We start from the raw sequence: 15832 nt of genomic DNA on the forward strand, positions 1-15832 counted from the left end.
TAATCCGTTCCTGTCGCGACTGAGATTAAGGACAGCTTTATTCCCTCATATGTGGAAATTTTACTAAATCTACAACTGTTGCATTATCAGCATACTGAACAATCTCTTGTTCTCAGGCCATTAATCATATCACTTGTATACACTGAAAATAACATGGACTAAGAACACTCACCCTGTGAACTTCCAGACACAATAGGTCTTTTCGCTTAAAGATCACATCAACAGTAGCTCGTAGCTGCTAATCTGTTAGAATATGATTTGCATCGAAGTAAACTTTAAGAAACTAATTTCAGTTTAAAAATATATAAATTTGGGGGGAAGAATTGGGTCACCAAGAGCTTAGGAATAACAAGTCCCATAAATTCTGAGCCAGTCTCTGGGGAAATTAGTGCTTTTCAAACACAATCAAGCCACTTCCGACACCAGAACAGGAACACACTGCAAGATAAAGATTTTTCAGGGACATTTCTGGAACTAAATCATCTGTCTGTCTGTCTGTCTGTCTGTCTGTCTGTCTGTCTGTCTGTCTCTCTCTCTCTCTCTCTCATTTTACTTTCTTTAATTTTTCGTTTTATTGCTTTTATTTACTTTAAAATGACTTGAACTGTGATATTTTCGTAGAGTTTCTCAATACATACATACATACATACACACACACACACACACACACACACACACACACACACACACACACATATATATATATATATATATATATATATATATATATATATATATATATATATATATATATATATATATATATATATATATATATATATATATATATATATATATATATATATATATATATATATATATATATATACTGTATATATATATATATATATATATATATATATATATATATATATAGTTATATATATATATATATATATATATATATATCTCTATATATATATATATATATATATATATATATATATATATATATATATATATATCTATATATACTTCTCGGTGGAATGCCTGAGTCATCAAAAAGATTCCTTCAACAACTGGTAGAAAGCTTTAAAGGAGGCAGACAGATGACAGTCATGAAAAACTTGTGACATCTGTACTTTTCGCTGACAAGAACATTTCTATAATTAATGGGGACAAATATTTTTTATTTATTAAATTAGCAATGCAAAAAGAAAATTTAATAACCCAAAGCGTTAATATTGATAACAAAAGGAATATTGCTTAATGAAGGAGTTCTGGAGTTTTCTGACTTTGAAGTCCGCAACGGCAAGAAACAATAACAAACAGAAAAGCGAAAACAAACAGAAAAGCCGAAAAGAAACGGGGATAACAAAAACAAATACCCAGACACTGAAATTTGCGACTTGCATTGTTGGGAAGATGTCGTTTCATATGAATCGACTGTGACATCGTGATTTCAGCTGCCAATAAAAAGCCTTTTGAGATATTACTGAGCATCACAAAACCCAAAGCAGCATACATGAGAGAAACTAAAAGACTCTACAATAGGAATAAAGGCTCCAGGGAAGTAAATGTCTTGTCTGTAAGTCTCAGCAGCGTTCGTTATTTATTGCTGACGTCACAGTTACTTCACTGTTATTTGAGATGGGTGGAGAATCTTTCTTTCAGGGTTCCTTCGGGGTTAATTGACTTGCTTTTCAATTCAAGACCTCATCTTTATCAGTTTAGTTTATTTTAGATAATAAGTAAGAATGCATACTTTTTGAATGACTGCATTGAACTGATTTAATACGACCTCCTTTCTCACTTCAGAGAATAAAAAGTTAATATTCAGATCCCTCCAGCAGCAAATTTACTTCGAACACAACTTGCATCTGATGAGCGAATTTCCGGCGCAGTCATATTCATGACTAATCAGAATGCGGCTCCAGTTGAGGTAAACGTCATCTAGATTTAGATTTAGATTTTTATTGACCGCAAGAACATACAATATTTTGACAGTTATAAAAAATATACAGTATACATAAACTTATACAAAATTGTATCGATCTTATATAACCGCCACTCTGCGGTCAAAAAAGAATACCCAAACATAAATTACTCTTTCTATACTAAATGAACAGAGCCCTTCTATGCTATTATCTACATATATAATTTTAAAACATTGTAAATATAATCACATACTTCCGCGCATTTATCACTCCAGTAATTCAGTCAAACTTGTAAGGTTAGCATATGCTATCTATTTCTCAAATGAGCTGTTAGATTACATTTTAGCATCCACATGTTTTCGTTTTGCACTTCAATAGTACCCATGAACATAAACGTCTCTGGTGGGATTCTGCTCATCTCCAGACTCGACTTTAAGAGAATGAGACATCAGGCGAAGTCTGGTGAACGACTGTCGCTTATAATCTTCAACAAATATTCTATCTGCATACACTGGATGAACCGCAAGCGATGGGTTTAACTGCGTTTTGTACGTTTCAAATTTGTAGCTTAATAGGTCTATTTCTAATGCTATTTCTAATTTGGTCCAGTGGGTTGATATTCACATTAGCTTCTCCATTGCATTTTGATAAAAACCGATAGCCTGGTTGTATTGGCTTGATGACATAGTTGATACACTATACTAAGGCTTCTTTCTGGATTAGGGTCCCTAAGCTTTGAGTTCAAGAAAGTGACCGATTTTCTAATGATAAACAAACTTTAATGGGTATATCCTGATTCTACTAAACACAGTTCTATACTAGTATTGTGTCTAACCCTAACAGACATCTTATAGCCTTGTTATATTGCTTAGTAATATTTTGAATCTTTTGTGCCAAGTTTCACAACTATACAATAATGAGCTCATAACTGCCGCCCTCAAAGACTTTCTTCTTATAATAATATGGCATGTCAGTGTTTGCGGTACAAAATAAAACAAATTTATTTACAGTTGCTTCTCCCCATGACTTCTATGTTGTTTCACCACAGTCATTGCGTGCGTCAGCAGATGAACCATGGCCCAAATACTTATATCTATCAGAGAATAAAATTTCATGATCTTTCCGTGGAATGGTCTACTATCCTGTCCGTCACCACCAATAACAAAGAATTTGGTCTTTTACTGTTAATGGCCATCCCCATATTCGACACAGTACTCCAATACAACTTTAGTTTCTTTGCGCACATATCCCCTTGAGGTAGCAATTAATACTGTACCGTCCATCAATAACAGTGCGTGCAGAGTAGATAAAAATCCATCCTCACCTATCTCTCTTTTCAACTTTTTAACCAATTGATCAACATATATTGCAAATAATAAGCAGCTTGAGGGTGAGCCTTGCCGCACACCCACGGTTGCAGACACAATAGCACTGTTCAAAACATTCTTTGTACATGAATACATAGCCTTAATCGCATTCACCATATTCTACCACAGCCAAGCTTTTTCAAGACATTTACTAACTTATCACGTGGTACTCTGTCATAGGCTTTACTAAAAGTCTATAAACAGACATACAATTTTAACTTTCTTGTACTTGCATAATCACAGCACCTTAGAGTCATAATCTGTTCAATGCACCACGGCCTTTTGAGAACCTGCTTGCACTTGTCTATATTAGCCCACATAGCAAGTCTGTTTAAAAAGAAGCATATCATATAATTTTGCCAATGTGTTCATCACACTAATACCTCTATAGTTACCACAATCAAGTCTCTCACCAGATTTATACAGTACAGTTAACTTATTAAAACACCACAACAATGGGTATGATACATAATCAAAACCACATTGAAAAAACTGTTAACAAAAACATCAACCATGTGGCTGGCAACATACCAACAAAACCTGGGCAGATACCAATATAACTTTTGTTCCTGTTTATGTATTCACTGGTAGTACACAATTCTTGCAAATCGAAAGGGTTGTCCAGATGGGAATAATGGGTGAAGGTTGCTCATCATCCACGATGACCTCTTGTCTTTGAGGGTTCAAGAGTTCCTCGAAAATGCACTCGAAATTGTTCATCGTCTGGCTGTACTTCACTAGAACTGTCTATATTCCCTCTCCAGTTGACGCGGCTTTCCATATTTCTTGTGGTCACTTGATTCTAAGTCCCTTTCAACGTGGCTCTGTGTCACCTCTAACTCGGTTGGTTGTACTTCTTGTCTGCGACATTGTCGGGCGATTCTGTCAATAGCATCCAAAACCAACATAGTGCATTTTCAACATCCATATGATTTGCCACCATTGGGGTAGAAGGTCTTCCACCCACGAATAAAAGCCCCTGATTCACAGAACCGTATCTCAAGCCCTCTTAGTGCTGTGTATGTTACACGTGTCTGATATACACTTCTGTCCGCTTGATCGCCTCCAAATAAGCATGGTTGTTGGCGCACCAATAGAACTAATGCTCCAATGTTACGCTCAAAGCCGCGCGTGTGGGATCAGATCCAGGAACTGTTTGATTAAATACTGACGTTCTTTAACAAATTGTAGACACCTTTACTTTTAACATGCACAACTACTCCTAGATAATGCATTCGTCTCCAGAACGAAATGACAGGTCTCTCCAAAAAAACTTCATTATTAATCTGTATGATTTATGGTCACTATCTCGTTTTCATTACATATTTTGTATCACTTTTTCCATGACTATTCACTGACATATCTTTTCTACATTTAAATATTTCATACTATTTCCATCAATCTCTATTCTTGGCATCCCCACTGAGCATTAAAATCTTCTATAGAATACATTTATGAGCTACATGTTACACTGTGCCTCAACAGTCCAAACAATGACAACTAAAATACAAAGAATCTACAGGAGGATATAAACTCCACCCATCATTACCAAGGGCACACTGAAAGCCCAGCCAAATCATCCTTCATCTTCATATCTACGAGAGTGACAGTAGTTCACTAAAACACTTTTTACCAGCATAGCAATACCGCCCCTATGTTGACCTTTCTTGACCCATTGTAATAAACTTTAAAACCAGGTACAGAGCTTTGACTAAAGTATTTTGCTTCTAGTATCCATACAATGTCATATTGTAAGAGAAATTCAATATAGTAGGATTTTGTAACTCTTCCTTCACACCACTGTTGTTCCATGAATATACTTTTAAGTCAGTTTAGACTCACCACGACTGACCTAGAAAAAGTAGGGAAAATTTATCAAATCATATTTTACTATTCCTTAGTAGAACTCTTGATTTTTTCCAGTCATACTCGATGTTAACACCTGCCATTTTCTGGTTTCTCTTTTTCCTCTTTCTCGTGTACGGAGTCTGTCTCTTCCTGACTGCAGGTGTTAACTCCTTCTTCACATACACTGTAGAAACTGGCTCTGAGTTGACTTGGAGGTTCTTAGCCTTCCAGTATTTTCATTCTCATTTGCATTTTTCAACCACCACAAGAATAGGCCGTTTTTTCCTGTCATCCGGATTTCGAGCCGCTTGATTTCCAGGTGTCAGGACTCAGCCACTTCATTATATCCAGTCCCTTGAACTACGGCTCGTATCTTCTTTTCAACATCTGTAGCACCAATTATAATCAGCTTCCTCTGATAACCCAGTTATCACCAGGGTTCCTCTCTTTATTATCCAGTGTCATGGAGAAACAATTGCTACTGACTTTATGATTTTAAAGCTATATCATCTAACTTGTGTTTAGTATGTTGATTTCCTTCTTGAATTTTTGTTTAATTCTCGCAGTTCTACAACTTGTTGTTTAAGCCTCTTTATCTTTCTTCACATATCATTGTTTGAAGGTTGGCTGTCACCAAGAGAGAGCATTGAGAGCTTGCTTCAGCTGTGGGGTTTGACAGCTTATTTCCATTTGTGCTGAGTCAAAGCTCTTACTGCATCAGCATTATCGTAGTTGACATTTTACCAAAGTCTATGGTAATATTTTATCATAGAAAACGGATTTGATGAAACACAGATTCTCCTCCTTTAAAGTTCTAAAAATCTTTAACTGCTACAAACGTAGACTACAGTGGAAATCACGTCTTACTTTATCAGCAACAAGCACTGTCACTTATAAGTCACAAAAGCTCCACAGCAATGCTCCTGCCAATATATCGCACTAAAAAGTTCAAATAACAACGGAGTGGCTCTTGTTTACGTTTTCTTTCTTCTTCTACAGCATATGATTATAGAAGAAAATGAAGCCCCGTTTTTAACGTAAAGAAAAGGAAAAGACCTGTACCAGCCAACATCGATGGGTTTGATCTGGTGCGTTTATTACGTCAGAAGGAAATTCCAGCGCTGGATAGCGGCATTCTACTTGAAGTCAAAGAAAATACTGTTGTTAGTGGATGCAGAGAATCTTTTACGTAAGATACTTCCAGAAATTGGATTCAAATACGGAAGAGAGTTAATGGGAGAAAATTTCTACTGGAGAAGTGATATTGCCTGCAGTGCCGGGACCAAGTTCTACGTGAAATTAAAAATATTAGAATACAGGAAATAAGTCTGTTTATGTTTCTAGATGAAACTGGATTAATCCAAGCAGAATTACACAGTCACCAAGTGTTGGATGGATGAAAGTTCGACGGCAGCGACTGGAATGAACCCACCAAGCGGGAAAGGGAGTAGAATTATCATTTTGCATGCTGGATCTGACTGACCGGAAAGATTCAGATAACCGATTATGAGAAATTTTACGACCATCTTAAGGACCGGAATGGAAGGGTGCTGGGATTGTGGGCGGATTAAATGTCTTGAGGAAGTTTGGCATTGTCGCCGTCTCTCGATGTTTCATGATATTATTCTAGACAGACTATAGTAATAGAGTCTCTCACTTTCCATGATCTGCGGACGTGAGGTGGAAGTGGGTGGATTAAAAGGCCAAGGTATGGGAGAGTGGGGAAGGCAAGGAGGTGGGGGAAGTGGAGGGAAGGGGAGGGAGGTGGAGAATGGGGAGGGGTAAGGGAAGGGGAGGGGATGTGGGGGAAATGGAAGGGGAGGGGGGAAGGGAAGGTGTAGGGGGAAGGCGTAGGGGAGGTGGGGAAGGGGTAGGAGAGGTGGGGGAAGGGGTGGGAGGGGATACGTGAAGTGGGGGAAGGGAGGGAAGGGAAGGGAAGGGGAGGTTTCAGCAGCCAGGACACCGAAGAAAGTGAGGTGAGAGAGAAATTAGTTGTTCATATCCTTTTAAACATATGCATGCACCAAACACACTGACTATGCCTATTCAGGGTAATTTTGAACATGAAAAGTGCCTTACAGTGATGCATTAATAAAACTTGAAATCAAGAAGAGAACTTTTTTATGCCTTCTGAAAATTTCTGGGAGAGAGAAGATTAACAGAAGTACTCAAGGGGTCATATATATATTATATATATATATATATATATATATATATATATTATATATATATATATATATATAATATATATATATATATATATATATATATATATATATATATATATATATATATATATATAGAATTACTAGACCTCATTCAAACTGGATGAGTATCTAATGGAGTATTTATTCAGAAAAAGTTACAGGTGTGTGTGGCATTGTGCGTGTGTAGCAGAGCCAGTGTGTATACATACACAAAAACAAAGCTAATGAGTTCGATGCCATATTCAATCTAAAGGCACTAAGAAAGCAGTTGTCAGGAGAAAGAGGGTTTGAGGAAAGTAAGATGGAAGAAGAGAATGTGAAAGGAGGGTGAGGCAAAAGGAATGAGGGGTTGCAATTAGGGGCCAAGCTTGATGTTTGCAAAGCAATACAGTGCACACAGGGCATGACAGCACCACCTACAGAATAACAGCTAAAACCTCTAGCGCATAGCCCTAATTATGACACGTGAACTCCCGGTGACAGGATAACATTGGGAGAACAAATAGTAACAGATCATAAATATAACGTCTATATATACAGTATATATATATATATATATATATATATATATATATATATATATATAATATATATATATATATATATATATATATATATATATAAATGAGGGAACTGACATCGAGGGAATGGGTAGGAGGTTATTCAGCGCTGCAAGAAAAACTGAGAGTAAGAGGTTTGAAAACTGTAACAGGATGGAAGACAGAATCTGAATGGAGGTACAGTAGAAGGAATGAAAGGGGTTGCAGCTAGGGGCCATGGAAGGGTCGCTGCAAAGAACCTTGAGTAATGCCTAGATGCGCCGCGTGAGGTGCGCGGCATTTCCGCCGCAATGAAGCAACAACTGGCCTGATGCATGCACAAACATACATCGTGGCCTCTAATAATTATGCTGTATAACGCTGGTCGGCGGCGTCTGTGCTCCCTGAAGGACGGACGTACTGCATTGCAATGAGTAAGTGAGTGAGTGAGTGAGGCCTCATTAATTAAGAATGACCTGTTCTTCCTCATCAGTCTCATTCATATGCAGGAGGCGCGATCACTTCCCAGGAGAGACACAATAAAGACCAAGTGATTCCCTGCTCAACTCGCACCTCCATTCGCTGGAATGGAAAAATGTTTACTTGGAGACTTTCGTGCAATGTATATTAATTAATTAAGGGAATTTGAGGAAATACGGACGTCTAATGGTGGTATGAGTTTCGGTTTCTGGGATGTGCCTGCGATATTAATTTTAATATTTGATAAGCTTAGTTAACTTTGCAAGCCCCGCTAATGAAGAACTAACATGGAAGCTTTCGTGGCTGTAACTTGTTCGTATAATCATCACGTTTTTACCTTTCTCGTGATTCAAATCAAATATATATATATATATATATATATATATATATATGTATATATGTATATATATATATATATATATATATATTGAGAGAGAGAGAGAGAGAGAGAGAGAGAGAGAGAGAGAGAGAGGACAGGGCAACAGATATGCACGAAGAACTATTAAGGATTTAAATCCCGGAGATGAATCACGTACCATTGGTAAGGGAGCTGATGCACGCGAAAAGATGGATCATATTGTTCTGAGATGGATGCGGTCGTTATTGCGGAAGAATTGGAAGATGACAGATGGTATGGGCTAATCCGGAAGCATTGGAATAGGGAGAGGAACGCCGGAAGGGTCACAAAGGATAAAGTGAAAGCTATTATTGGAAGGAAGAGATCTTGATACACAGGAAAACAAGAAAACTAAGATTGATGTAAGGGGTTGACTCTGACGTACTGCTCATGAAGCTTGGCTGTGGAAGTTTTACAACATGGGGTGGGGGTGGGGGGCGTTAGGAGGGAGGGTTCATCCACAATGCAGCTTAAGAATGAATGAGCAGTGGCTGACGGGCCTCTTTCTCTTTCTGAAGCCTTCCTTGTTGCTAGAATTTGGCTTCATGTTCATTGGGAAAAATTTTGCTACATATATAGGTATTAGGTAGTTAGTGGAAAGAACAAACAAATACGTATTCATAATGTATTACCTGAGCTTTTTCGTCGTTCATGGATTTCTTCTTCCCAATGTGTCAGAGCAGCACTCTTTCTGACGAAAGCAAAAGAAGGGATTACAAGACATCTGTCTGTCTCAGCTGTCTATACCTTCAACATCATGGAAGGTCCCCTAATCAGCTGAAATCTTTATATATAGAAAGTAATAGTAAATGAATAGAACTAAACCTGTTCTACCGTCCTCCCAACCGAAACTGAGAAAAGTATGAAGTGTGAAGGGTTTACTTACGAATTAAACATGGCGTCTGACAGAAATGCACTGAGCTACTATAATCATCCTGCTAAACATCGGTTGGTTAAAAAGTCCCGAAGTCCAAAGCAGGCCTGTTATAGCCTTTGATAAGTCAAGCTAAAGGGCAGCGATGCCGTAAAGAAACTTAATCTAACTTCACCAACCAACACAGGCCTTGGCGGCGGCAGCCTAAGATATCGATCAAGCAGAAAACCAATGGATTAATCAACCCTGCGATTAATGGATGTCTATGCACATTTAATATGTTCAAAATTTAATATCTAAGCACAATAATACAACTTAATTAAACCAACAAACCAAGGAGTCAATCAATCCGGCCTGTCTCTGAAACCTGGGCTTGGCTTAGCCAAAGATGCGTCATGAACATGGAAACCAATGGGCACACCCTACTCACATTATTCAATAACGACAATTAAATGGCTGCTTATCACATATTACAAATTCAAAGCCTCTAATGTCATGTTTAAATACGAAAAGACAACCGAATTAACTATACAGGCAAGGAGTCGACCAATCTTGTCTCGTAGGCTACACATGAGCCTAAGCTGGTTTGGCTTCCCTTGAGAGATAAGTCCGTCTTTAAACCAAGGACATCGTTCTCTTATTCAATAACGACCAAAAAAAATGGCTGCTATATTTGTATTTTTACAATATAAATAACAGAACTTGACGTTTTTAGCACGAAAATAGAGCTGAATGAGTTGATGTACTGTACAGTAGATCCCTTCTTACCTTGTCGCCGTAGGACCAAACACCGGTTTCACTGAGGCCATGATGACGTCATCTTAAAGCACTCGATATTTTTTAAATTTTATCTTATAACACAGATCAATAACGGCACAATAGAATATTCACAAAAACTATTACCTCCATGGTGACGCTTCGAAGTTCAGTATTTACACACGAAAAGAAGAATGGGGAGGACGATCGGACGTAAGCGAACACACACACACACACACACACACACACGTAACTACTGGAGCGGACACTAAGGAAAGTTGACACACCGTACATCGCAACGTCACCCTCCGTTACTTAAATCGGTCGTTTGATTTTCCACATTATTTCATCTTCTATTATTATAATACAACTATTATTCATATTATTTACATAATTCATTGACATAACTGTCTCTTTGTGGCTTTCAAGTTATCATGATAATTTCATTCTGTTTCTTTTATTTTTCCTTCGCGTGAGTTTTCGTCATTTCCTGTTTCCCTTCCAGAAACTTCGTCGCCATTCATAGACTCACAATGTCTAAAATACCATAACTTAATACTAACTTAGTGATGCTATCATATTGACCTGTGACTCCTAATACTTATTGTAACTTGACCTTTGATCTTGAAAAGAATTGAGAATTGGTTAAGTAAAACAACCTGAATAAATGGACGGAATTAAAAGTTTAGTCAACCAAATGTTACCGGGAGAAGCTAAAGCAGGACATCATCAATTCAAGAAAGATTTTTTAAGCTTAGAAACTTCTACGCTTACGATGAGTTCCTGCATAAGACCATATCATAAGTATTTGCTATGAATGAAATTGCGTCCTTTGTAGACTTTGTGAGGGTAGCTAAATGATAATGTTGAATTTCAGTATTTCCAGTAATGCAATCTGTATTTGTATTATGTATTATATTTTCATTGATCAAATCTATCGTTCTGCGTAGGCCTATAGGCCTACCACCACCACTGCTTGCCAAAAATTAAATATCTAAAATAAATATATTTCGATCACTCAAGCATTCAATATTATTTAAATAAGTGTCGCTTTTTTAAAAAGACCATGTTTCCTCTACAAGTAGATCAACGATAAGACAAAAAAAAAAAAAAAAAAAAAAAAAAGGTCAGTGTAAAGAAGATAAAATAAAACGACCGGCCAAGTCTCTCTACTCCATAACGTCAGCGCCTGGTCACGCGACCATGACCCCAGAGATCAGGGTTCTTTACGCCAAATAATTGAATAAGTAAACAAAATGAAAATAAATATTTTCTTTAAACCTAAAAACTATGTAAATAGGGCTCTGAAACCAAAAAAAAAGTAAAAAATGCGCCAAAGTTTCTTCGGCGCAATCGAGTTTTCTGTGCAGACGCTACAGCTTATAATCAAGGCCACAGAAAATAGATCTATCTTTCAGTGGTCTCGGTATAATGCTGTATGAGCCGCGGCCCATGAAACTTTACCCACGGCCCGGTGGTGGCCTGTCCTATATCGTTGCCAGAAGCACGATTATGGTTAACTTTAACCTTAAATAAAATAAAAACTACTGAGGTTAGAGGGCTGCAATTTGGTATGTTTGATAATTGGAGGGTGGATGATCAACATACCAATTTGCGTAACTGCTATAATGATTAAGATCTGAGGGCGGATAGAAAAAGTGCGGACAGAGAATAAAGTGCGGACAGAATAAAGTGCCGACAGAATAAAGTGCGGACATAATAAAGAGCGGACAGAAAAAAGTGGGAACAGAAAAAAAGTGCGGACAGAAAAAAGTGCGGACAGATAAAGTGCGGACAGAATAAAAGAGCGAACAGAAAAAAGTGCGGACAGAAAGTGCGGACGGAATAAAGTTCGGACAGAATAAAGTGCGGACAGAAAAAGTGCGGACAGAAGAAAGTGCGGACAGAATAAAGTGCGGACAGAAAAAAGTGCGGACAGAATAAAGTGCGGACAGAATAAAGTGCGGACAGAATAAAGAGTGCGGACAGAAAAAGTGCGGACAGAATAAAGTGCGGACAGAGAAAAGTGCGGACAGAAAAAGTGCGAACAGAAAAAAGTGCGGACAGAATAAAAGTGCGGACAGAAGAAAGTGCGGACAGAATAAGTGCGGACAGAGAAAGTGCGGACAGAATAAAGTGCGGACAGAAAAGTGCGGACAGAATAAAGTGCGGACGGAGAAGTGCGGACAGAATAAAGTGCGGACAGAAAAAGTGCGGACAGAATAAAGTGCGGACAGAAAAAGTGAGGACAGAATAAAGTGCGGACGAAAAGTGCGGACAGACAGACAAAGCCGGCACAATAGTTGTCTTTTACAGAAAACTAAAAGGAACACAGTAATTTGTTCAAGTCAAGCGTAGGTTAGAGTACCTAATGTAACGATGGCTTAATAAGTCTTCAAAATAAATTGTCACTGATAAAAACTTCAATTCGTTTGCAAAATAAATCTGATATTTGTTTGTTTTTAATAAACAGTTAAAAATAAATAAATAAAGCTTAATAATGAATTTCCAATGTTTTAAGTGTCAAAGCACTGCTGACCATATCACCAAACATCAGAGCCAATTTGTACTGCTACTACTACTGCTGCTACTACTATTACTACATACTATTAATATGTAATAATATTATTATTAATAATATTAATGATAATAATAATAATGCTTTTTTGCCTTAGCTGTGCTGTAAGCAGATTAGGTTTAAAAAGCCACTTATTACAATGGTCATCATATTTTAATTTCCTTAACAGCCAGGCTGAGTAACTGATTACTTTTTATTTGAAGCCTCTAATAATATAATCAGGGTTTCGGACCGACTTGGAACAAGTTTTATGACAGTTATCAAAAAAGTGTTCCGGGATCATGGCCCACGTAAAACTGTTTACTAAAATCCATCTGGAAGTTTGGCTGGGCTTTCCACAGAGAGAGAAAGACGGATAGGTTATAAACATAAATATAGATATAAATATGTGGATACATAACTATACATACATAGTATATGTATATATACATACATATGTGTATATATATACATATATATAATATATATATATATATATATATATATATATATATATATATATAAAGAGAATCTCAAGTATATAAGTTCAATATTGGATCCTACATTTTTCATCGTCTGACAAAAAAAAAAAAAAAAACAACGAACAGTAGTTATTTCTCACTGAAGGCTTCTGGTTACAAAATGAATTTTTTTACCAGAATAATATTCGTGTGAACAAAATAAATTTCGTAAGAATTTAATAAATTCTGAAAGGCGCTCTCAAGAATGTTGGGGCAGATAATCTGTTGGATGAAATCAAAATATTTGGAAGTCAATCAGGATTCACACAAGAGCCTGAATTAGTGACACCATTTTGATGTGCAGTCCATGGTTTCAGGTCGTCAAAGACGAGGTTTATCTGTGATGAAACAAAACGCAGGACACACGATGACGTCAGACCTTCCTGACCTCCAACAGATACAGCGAATGACGTCATCTCTCGTCGCCAGGATGAAAATTCCTCTGGCAAAACTCCCACTGACCAAATCACCGCTCATATCTGACTCCTTCAGGTCTGTTGCAAGTTTTACAGACATCCCTAACTCGCCCCCCACACTGCCTTTATTATTAAGAGGAAATGAGTATGAGCCACACCCTTTGCCTTACTCTAAGGGCTTAGAACTTACATCAAACATTATGACCGCTTGTACTTGGAGCTCTATTCTTAGAAGACGACTTATTCCTGGAACCTTCGCTTGTTTGCATACCGTTATACACAAAAGATGCGTCATTCCTTCAGATCTCCGCAAAGACAATATTTCAGTCGACGCGAGGCGTTTTTCACCTTTCTGAAAAAGATAAACATCTAACTCACGTGTTTGTTTGTATTGTTGTGAAAGATATTTACATTCCTCTGCCCACTGCTTCCAAAAGCAAGCGACTGCAGACGCTCTTAAGTATTTGCATGTGTTTATACAAACTGGAAGCTGGAATTCCAGGATTCAGGATCATGCACATCCTGGAGCTGACGGCGAAGAAGAACAGGCATCGGCAGACGCAGCGTCGAAGCGAAGGATTTTTAACATTCTTCCGTATCACAGCTCACCGCTGCGAGGCCACTCTAAGTCGGTATAAAAGCGAATTGAATGAATGAAGAGGATTATTGAAATTTGAGCTAAAGCCAAGCGCATAGGGAACACATTCGGTCACTCACCGCTTCAGCCAATGAAAGGAGGCACGGTTAGTGGTTGGACAACGGAAGAAGGGATCAGAAAATAAAGGAGATGAAGTACAAGGATCTAAAGGTGGAACTGGGAGAAAACCCTACGATTGCACTGAGAATAGTTAGATTTTGGAACAGGATTGAAGAAAGGAAGCGGGAATGGAGGTGATGTAAAAGTCAGAAAAGTGTCTTAACAAAAATCTGTTAGTGAAGTTACTCACTGCTGACCAGACTCAGTTAAAAATGTATTCAGATTTTAATCACTGTTGATTCAGACGATTTAAGATGAATATTAACTAAAAAAATAGAAAAAGGAAGTTTGTCATTGGTAGTAAATCTTACATGAAATGAAACAAATGCATTTGTTACCGAATCATTCATTAAGAATTTACAAAAGCCTATAAGACCTCATCAATACAACGTATGTTGGGTTCAACGTCAAGCACTGACACAGAAAGTTCCTTGCGCGCATAAACAAAGAACAAATCAGTGGGCGTACTGAGACAGGAACTTAAATAGGATACGTTAGAAAGCAGCTGTGACGCATTCACTTCCTCTGGGACAGAGCCCAAGAAATCCTCGGTGGCTTTCCTCCACAGACAAAATAGCGGAAGATGTTATGGGCCTTCCGGGGCCATTGAGGCCCACCACGAGGAGGCCTTAGGAGAATCAGGAAGGAAGCCAAGGAAGGAAGGAAGAAAACAAGGAAACAGGTGGGGAGGGTGGTCGTGGAGGAGGAGAGATTCGGAGTACTGTAGAGCAGCTTTCAAATGTGCAAAATATAAATCAGTCTATACATGGAGGCACTTTGGAGAAGACTACTAGGTGTAAAGAACTTATTCAAATTACTTTAAGTTTGTTGTCACTTTGAGATGAAGGAAGAAGGAGGGAGGGAGGGAGACAGAAACGGCTGAGCCACTTTCAGTGACCAATGGCCGCCAGTCTGTCGCCACCGTTTTCACAAAGGCCACTTTGCTTGACTCCGCAGACAGACCCTAGACCTAGTGATGCAGCTAATGTTAAAATTTCAGTCTCGGCGACCACCAGAGTAGCATGTGCTGGATGACAGTATGAAGCACTGGTTAGGACTTCCACTGAGTCAAAGGCTTGTATTCAACATGTTGGTGATATGCGTGTGCAGTAAGTTCCGAACAAGTTTATGGGCATGTTTGCTGTGGTGTGGAAATTGCTCTGAGTCATATAAGTTTGTATAAGCTGTCAGTCCATCTTTTTCCAGGACCCACCTCTTCTTTGCCAGATAAAACCC

Source organism: Macrobrachium rosenbergii, chromosome 53 (genome assembly GCF_040412425.1).
Source record: "Macrobrachium rosenbergii isolate ZJJX-2024 chromosome 53, ASM4041242v1, whole genome shotgun sequence".
Classification (NCBI taxonomy): domain Eukaryota; kingdom Metazoa; phylum Arthropoda; class Malacostraca; order Decapoda; family Palaemonidae; genus Macrobrachium; species Macrobrachium rosenbergii.